The 9,197-nt window shown below is 32.2% G+C and overlaps 1 long non-coding RNA gene across 1 annotated transcript in view; it reads left to right on the top strand.

Moving 5' to 3' along the window:
- Positions 9,062-9,197, top strand: part of LOC108660774 — a 3,167-nt gene continuing 3,031 nt past the window's right edge. Inside the window, exon 1 of the long non-coding RNA XR_001926454.1 lies at positions 9,062-9,101. This is a non-coding gene — a long non-coding RNA (uncharacterized LOC108660774). The remainder of the gene's footprint in view (positions 9,102-9,197) is intronic.

The raw sequence follows: 9,197 nt of genomic DNA, 5'->3' as shown, positions 1-9,197 counted from the left end.
TTTTTTCTCTCTTTTTTATTATTAATTTTTCATTTTTATTTTTATATTTGGTTGATGGGTGTCTACAGATAGTAAGATGTTATTTCATAAGAGGGGTTTACAAAAAGAACCCTGACAGTATGCCCCGTGAAAAGAAAAACAAAGCATGCCAATCTTAGTTGCAATTAAGATGAGACTTAATGTCTGTTTGGTTTGGTTTTTTTTTTTAGTTTATTTATTTCTTAAAAGTAGAAATTAAGCTAAACAGGATTTTTGATAAAGCTATTAAATAAAGTAGCATTTTTTTAAAGAACAATTTTTTTTAAAAAAAAGCTCCAGAGATAAGCTTTTTCTTCTATTCTGTTGAAAATATGTCAATTTTTCAGAAAATACATTTTTCTCTCAATCAATCTCCTTCCCCTTTTCCTCTCTCCGCAAATCACCATTCGCCAACACAAAATCATGATCTCCCTCTTCTCTATCTCGTTTTAGAAAAGATTATTAGAAAATAAAATAGAAGACTTAGCAATAGAATAGTAAAATCTAAGATTTTTTTGTTCTTACAAAGATTAAGAGAAAAGAAAACCCAAAATTTAAAGTTGCATTTAGGTACTATTTAAAGGTTTTCTCTATTATTCATCAAAAAATCTGAAACTATTACAACTATACAAGTTTGAGAGTTGTTTCGTTTCTTTATGAATTTATTTGATTTTTAACATCTAAAATCGTATATAAACCAAAAGTAGACTTGTTCCCTTTTGGTTTATTAGGTAATTAAAGATAGAATGAATACCTGCTATGGTAATTTTAACCAAACTTAAAGCTTATATAATTTATTTTTTCAAACAGTTTATTGAACATTTTTAGCTTAATTTTAAAAGTGATTATTTTTCATATGAGCTTTATTATAGTTTTTAACCTAAAAAAAAGTTAGGCCAAACGAGTTGTTAATAATTTTCAGAATGACATCAACCGAACGATGGTTTTTTCCTAAGTACAGACTCATCCTAATGCAACCAAGTTCACTATATAAAAAGGAAGTCCCTATAAAAAGCTAAACTTTACACCATAAGCATGGTAGCTATACAATTTCAACTTATTCTTTCTTCTTTGATGGTAGCAAGCTGTTAGAAACCATCTCCACATTTTGCAATAGTCATGAAGCATGCCAACATGTTTCAAAATGTAGTAGGAAAATGTAAGCCTATAATTCTTAAGGTAACAATTAGCATGAATAGTCATCCACATAACGGGGTCATTCGTTAGTGTTATCTCCATACACACATAGCACATCGAGAGATCTCAATATACTTGACTTGGCAAGATCATTAGCCTTCTGGTTTGCTTCTTTGTTTACGTGGTGGATGGACCAGCTGGTAACTTTCTTCTTCATATTTTCAATTTGCATGATCCATTTTCTGAGATACCAAAGGCCTTGTTGTGGGTGATTGACCCACAGAACAACATTAGTATAATCACTTTCTAGCTCAAGTTTGTGGGAGTTAGCCCATTTTGAAGTCGCAAAGATGGTGAATGCTTTTTTGACTGTTAAAAGTTTAGTAAGGTTTGATTCATTTAACTCAATTGATTTTGAGAATAGAACCTTAATGCTATCATTTTCATCTTAGAAGACACCCCCAATACCTGCTTCTCTAGGGCATCTTCTTGCAACAATGTCTATATTGAATTTGAGTGTATGCTTGTTAGGTGGAATACATTCTGAAACTCTTCTTTTCTTCTTAACAGGTTAGGGGATCACCATATTCTTAGGGTAGCGAAAGATGTCTTGAATTGTGTTGCTTCCATTAGGCCACTTTCTTTTTGACCACATGGTGACCCTTGTTTTGGCTATATCAAAGACTTGGTTGGCATCCCATATTTTTCCTTTAAAAATTATGTCATTCCTGATAAGCCATATAGTCTAAGTGGTTCCGAAAAAAACCATCTCCCAAATGATAGTTTCACCTTTAATGTGGATGGTGGCATTTCAGGGAACAAAGAAAGCTTACGATTTACTTGGTCCAATCCAACAATACCCCTATTCAATACACCAGTTGTACCAAATTTTCTAAAACTCAGTGCAAGTGAAAAAGAGGTTGCTTACAATCTCAAGGTGATTATTACACAGAAGGTAAATTACAACATCCCTAATAAATATGCCCATTTTAACTAGTTCCATCCTAACAGCCGCTCTTCCCAACAAAAGTTTCCAGCAAAAAGCCTCCACCCTTTGTGGTGCTAAGCTAGTCCAAACCTTTCTCTAAATGTTATCATTAGTCCTACCTTAGTTTCCTAGTGATTTAATAAAGGATTTAGTTGAGTAATCCACAGAAAGTGTACCACACCTAATGACTCTGTCTTACATGTCTTCGCACAAGGTCCCATCACCCAAAGTGGTCATTATTTTTCCAATTGTTTGATTTCCCAGTCAAATAGTTGCCTTTGTAATTGAATTTTCCATGTCCATATGCTATTGACCTAACTACCAAAATCGACCACCTTGCCCTTTTTGTTCACTACTAATGCCAAAATTCTAGGAAAGGCAGTTTGAGAATAAAACGATCAATCCACATATTTGTCTAGAAATCGACACTTTTACCATTATTAATGGCAATACCAAAGCCAGAAGTAACTTAAAAAAAATTTGTTAGAGGGTGATAGGGGTTTGATAATATTATTCCATAATGTGGAACATTTCTAATTTCGGCTCACAACGAGAAGTAGCCTGTTAAAGTCATTCTCACATTTCTCCACTATAATCTCTCTCCATAAACTCTTTCTCTTATTCCCATATCTCCACAACCATTTATTTAAAAGAGTCTTATTTTTCATTTCTAAGTCAAGAATACTTAGCCTTCCATTATTTTTCTCAAGGCACTGTAGACACTTATTTTTTTTATAAATAAAAAATAAAATAAGTAAATCATTATTACAAAAAAAACATGAAACTTGGCCTTCATAGTCAACTGATTGAAGAAAAACAACATGCACAGAGCAATTAATGTTGGTGCGAACGGGGGTTTTTATACGGTATTCAAGAATAGGCAAAATTAGTTTCAAGGCAAGCCTTTCAAATAGACGTCTATCTTTAAGACTTATTTCGCCCCCACCACTCGGTATGTAAAAGAGAATAATGCGAATAGTCTCAAGAATACAATGAAGCCAACGTCTAACTTTCATATTGCACTTACGAAGTAGACCGCTAGATACACCCGAGGGTTTGCAAAGTTGTTTGACTTTAGAACCAACTTTCTGCAGCAAGTACATTATAAGGAATTCAGAATATCTTGTAGATAATGGGTACTTGAGTGTTTATGTTTATAAAACATAACACTTTTCTTGCTCTTGTTCTTGTTTTGCTTTTGATTTTTTGGTGTTTCAAAATAGGTGGCAACAAGCCCTTTATATAGGCTGCCAAGTGTCTCTTTTTCAAGGACACAATCTTTTCATAAAAACACCTCTTTGTCTAAAAAACATCTTTACATTTTTGCCAACACAACTTTTAGATATAGTTATTGTTTCAATAGTCATCTTATGAATAGATAACTATTCATTCCATAAATTATAACCTTTGAGTTATAACTTGAAACAATAACTTTTCACTTTAACTTTTGAGCAATGGTGTCTTTTCAAAATGTCTTCTAACTTTTAGATGTCATTTTCCAAGAGACATAACTATTAAGATGAAAACATGTCTATATCTAATAGACACATTATGTCACTTTTCGTGACATAACTTTTGAGCTAATGATAGCTTTTCATCATGTGAAATAACCTTTAATTTTGAAAATACACCAACAATTAATGCCCCTTGGGCAATCAGATTTGAGTCACCTCTAATTGCCACTCACGGATTTTCTTTGACTCGGAGCCTTTTTTCTGTAAAATCAAGCTCAAAAGAGCATGATTGCGCTTTTGATTGTCCAAAAACTTGGACAATCGGGTTCTTTAAGAACCCTCAAAATTTTTGGTTGGAAAGAGGAGGTCGGATTGAAAAAAAATAAAGAGAGGCCGAATTTCAAAAGAAAAAAAAACCTTAAAAAATTTTATTAGAAGTAGTAAGCCCGATTTCAAAAAAAGCAAAAAAAAAAATCCTTAGCAACAAAAAGCCTTAAAAATCTTTGAAAACCCTAGAGATTTCTAGATCTAAAAACCTAGCATCAACCAAAAAGAAAGACCTTATTTTACCAACTGACACAATACCACAATCACAAAAAAAAAAAAAAAAACTAAAAAACAAATAGGAGGTGGCCCTTGAAGTGAAATGGGTTTTAAGGCTTTTAGGGAAATCATTTTTTAAAGAAGAAAGGTCATTAGGGTTTCGGTTAGTGAGAGTTTAGGGAGTGAGGCTTCGGTGGAAAGGGAGAAGGGAGGTGTTGACGGCAATGGTTAAGGTTTTAAAAAAGGTTGGCAGGAAAGAGAAGTTGGAAGAGCCACTAGGTAGAGAGAGAAAGTGACAAAGACAAAATGGAGAAAAAAGGAAAAAAATAGGTTTATATACTTAGGGTTAAATGACTAAAACAACACCCTTTTGGGAGAAGTCAATTTGGCAGCCAAAGTAATATCAAACGACATCGTTTTAAACTATCCTTTGATCATCAAATGGCACATTTTGCTAAAAAGAAGAAGGCTTGTGGGCTCTTGTGGATTGATCTCTTTTGGGCTTCCTTGGGTTCAAAGTTTTTGGTAAGTTTTGGACCTTTGATTATTTAGGCTTACATGTTGTGATTAATGTTAATTTTATTAGCATTTAGTATAGTTTTGCAATGTTATAAATATATTAATAAAATAATAAAAAGGGGAAAATATATTTAAGAAATTAAAATAAATAGAAAACCATAAAAATAATAATATAAAAAGAATAACTTTTTTAAAAAATATGGTTAGTTATAAAAAGAATATAAATTTAGATGAATATTTAGTTATAAAAAAATTCGGTTTAGATAAGTAGAATTTATATATATATATATATATAAATAGAAGGTAAATGTTTACATAAAAAAAATTATATTCATGGTGATAGAGTTGGTGAAGGTAAAAATATTAAAAATAAATAAATGTTTAGTAAAAAGTGATTTAAATAGAAAATGCCTAGTTATAAAGAAATAGACTTTTATAAATGAAAGAAAATATAATAAAAATAAAATATGTTTAATTGTAACTAAAAATAGGTTAGGTAGGTAATAGAAATGAAATATTTAATTATATAAATTTATATAGATATCTATAAAAAAAATAAAAGAATGTGATGTAGTATGAAATTATTAAATATAAAAATATAATGATTGTTGTAGGATCAATATCGAGGATGAGATGTCCATTCGGAACGTGAGAATTCGCAATTTCGAATGAATTTTTGTAGGTTAGGGATTTTGATTAAAACCCTACCAGTATGATGGAGAGGTCTTAATTTTGAGTCCTTATGTTTCTAATTCTAAATAAATGAAAATCGTATTAACCTAATTACTAACCAAACAAAACATAAAAACAAAGAAAATAAAAAAAATGAAAATAATAATCATAATAACAATAATGATAATAATAACAAGTATAACAGGGAATAGATAAAATAAGTAGTTTTAAAATATAAGATTATATAAAATAAGGATGTTCATGATAACAAATAAATAACGATAACAAATTTTTTTTTGAGATGGTAAGGTTATAATAATTATGAATATAGAGAATAATCCATGGTGGCCATAGGAGTTTGTAGCACGTTGCATTGTTAAATGTCATGGCATGTAGATGTATTGTGTGCACGAGTTGAAGCTCCGATGATGGGACTTTTCAAGGGAGTTTTTAAAGGTAAATTCTTTTGAAAAATTTTCTAGGTGAAAGGATACCTCCCAAATCCCACCAGTACGATGGGAGGGCTTAGAGGATATCTCTAGTAAAAGGTTTATGCTCGTAATAGATTTGCATTCACAAAAAATATTATTTTCAAATGAAAACAATTACCCCGATGATGAGATTTATTCGTTAAACTTATGAAGGTGAGTTTCGTAGGTAATTCCCTAAGTGAGAGAATATCTCTAGGTCTCACCAGTATGATAGGCGAATTTGAAAAATATCCTCAATAAAAGGTTTTGTACAGCATTATTCGAACTTCATGCCATGCATTTTATAATTGCATCACGTGTATGTCACACCTGTAAAATTGAATAAAATGTTTTAATTTGCTAACAAACTAAAAAATAAAATAACTAAACAATAATTAAGAAAACATAAGAATAAAATTAATGGTTTAGGATAACATATGATTAAGTGGTATTGTTTATGGAACGGGCGTTATGGGGGTGCTAATCATTCATTGTGCGTAATCGTACTCCCAAACCCAACTTTAAAATTTACAGACCAGTTTATTGTTCTTTAGACAAATCTAAAATCAATTTAGGACTCTGTCGAATAGAATAAATTTTATAGGTGGCCAATCATACCTAGATAAAAAAGATTGGTAGAACCTACCTAAATTTTCCACGTTTGACAGTTAGTTTCCCAGACCCGCACGCTACGACAGGCACACACTATACAAATCAACATAATGGATCTTGGCGTTACACCTATCTCCCCCACCCCCACACCACAAGAATCACCTTTGGATTTTTTTGAGTTCATTTTTTATTCCAATTGGGATTTGGTAGAGTGACATGAAATAAATTGGTAGACTTAACATAACAAATCTTAGCAGAGTAATTCTTCCTCTTATGAGAGAAGCTTGGATTTCCAACTTGCTAGCTTAGCTTGGAACTTATCCACAACAAGCTTCCAAATTTTCTAAGTGTCTCTAAAGGTTCCAAAAGGCAAACTTAAATAGGTTGATGGAAGATCACATATGTTGCCAGAGATTCGACATGCCCAACTTTCCCAAATTAAGTGGTCCACTCCTACACCAAATAAGTAGCTTTTTGTGAAGTTAATTTTCAGGCCTGAAGTTAGTTAAAAGCATCTTAAGACCTTTTTGGTATTCAACAAGCTCTCTAAATCTGGTTTTAAGAAAATGGGGGTGTCATCTGCAAAATGCAAATGAGAGATACAAAGGCTTGAATTCCCAAATGAGATTCCTCTGCATAACCCTAGCTAACTTGCTTTCCCCATAAAAATACTAAAAGCCTTTGCCACCAAGTTGAAGAGAAATGGCGAGAAAGGGCATCCCTGTCTTAGTCTTCTTTGCATTTTGATTTGAGACGTTGGTGAATCGTTAACTAAAACAAAAATTGAAGCAATCGTAATACATTCAGGAATCGACATCTGCCACCCCTGTCTAAACTCCATATTTCTCATAACCAACAATAAGAAATCCCAAATTACAATGTCGAATGCCTTCTTGAAGTTTACTTTCAACATCAGTCCTCTTTCCGCACCTTACTTTAAAAGATCCACAACTTCATTAGCTATAAAGACACAATCAAGGATCTAATGTCCCTTGATAAAAGTTAACTGTGACTTGCCCATAGCCTCTTAGATGACCCATTTTAGACGGTTTGCCAACAATTTGGCTATAATTTTGTAAACCAATCTAACTATATTAATCAATCGATAATTTGTCAAACCCTTAGGATTGATGATCTTATAAATCATAGTGATAAAAGAAGAGTTAACCCCATTGTCGAACTTCTCATTTTGGTAGAACGAATGCCTTTTGAAAATATTAAAATTGTAACTGTCTATGTCAAGCCCGACCTTATAAAGTACTTGCCATGTCCTTTATGTGATTGACAATATGCTTGCATACTTGAAAAGCTCCAAAAAATCGTCAAAAGTCGATATTGTACCAAATGGTACTATTAAGTTGAATTAAGCCTCGAACTAGTCTAAATAGAGATTTTAAGATGAAATTGAGAATTTTAAAACCCCAGAATGACTTAAAATGATGATTTGGAGTTCGAGGGCTAAATTGGAGTCAATTCGAAATTTTCATATTCTAGGGGTAAAATGATAATTTTATCACTCGAGGATAAAATGAGAATTTTTAGAAAAGATTTTGATCACATTTGACTCATTGGAGTACGATTTGAGTTTGACAGGTGAAAAATTTAAATTCTGACATTTTTGGAGTCCTAAGGATAAAACGATAATTTTACAAGTTTACGGAGGCAAAGTTGAAATTTTACACCACTTAACACTTGTCATGCCCATGGATTTCAAACATTAACATTTTACATTGTGGATAATTGAAACATTTTATGTGGTGGAGGGAGATTGCTAAATGGATAAGTATTACACATGGATTAATGGAAACATACCATGTGTCAAGCTTGGATTATGGAAGAATTTCCTTGTAAAATCTATTTAAAACTCTCTTAGTCTCACCCATATGGTCGGCCAAAGCATGAAGTGAAGAGGAAAGGAAAGAACACAAACCCTATGTAAGCCCAACCTTATAAAATACTTGTCATGACATACATGTGATGGATAGCATGTTTGCACGCTAGAAGAGTCCCGAAGAATTTACAAAAGGCGGTATTGTACCTAGGGGTACAACAAAGTTGATTTAAACCTCGAACTAGATCAAATAGAGATTTTAGGGTAAAATTGAAGATTTTAAAGTCCCAGAATGACTTAGAATGGTGATTCGGAGTTCGATGACCAATTTGAAGTCAAATTAGAAATTTCACTATCTAGGGGTAAAATGGTAATTTTGCCACTTGAGGACAAAATGGGAATTTTTTTGAAAGATTTTGATCATATTTGACTTATTGGATTATGATTTGAGGTTGAGAAGTGAAAAATTTGTAATCATGGTATTTTTCGGAGCATAGGGGTAAAATGGTAATTTTGTCACCCCATGGGCAAAACAGTAATTTTTCACCACCAGAACACTTGTCCAGCACATGAATTTTACCCAATATTATCATGGATAATTGAAGGAATTTATATGGTGGAGAGAGAAAGCTTAATAGTTAAGAAATAAAAATAGACCAATGAAATGGTGACACATGGCATATTTATAACCATTAAATATTTGGCTTATAAATTAACACAAATCAGCCCATTTTCTCTTCATATGGCCGGCCAAACCAAGAGCAAAGGAAGAACAAAGGGAGAAAAGAAAAACAAGAACCCTAGGTGGGAAAATTCAAAGGAAATTTGGTGGATTTCAAGGAATCAAGCAATCAAAGGTAAAATTTCTTGATTTTGACTTGTGATCTACCTTTCCCATGCATTTCTCCTTATTTTTCATGGTTAGATTTCATGTTTTCATGGTGAATTCATGG

This window comes from Theobroma cacao, chromosome 2 (assembly GCF_000208745.1).
Source record: "Theobroma cacao cultivar B97-61/B2 chromosome 2, Criollo_cocoa_genome_V2, whole genome shotgun sequence".
NCBI lineage: Eukaryota > Viridiplantae > Streptophyta > Magnoliopsida > Malvales > Malvaceae > Theobroma > Theobroma cacao.
The sequence above is the reverse complement of the archived record's forward strand: the minus strand, read 5'-3'. Positions and strand labels throughout refer to the sequence as shown.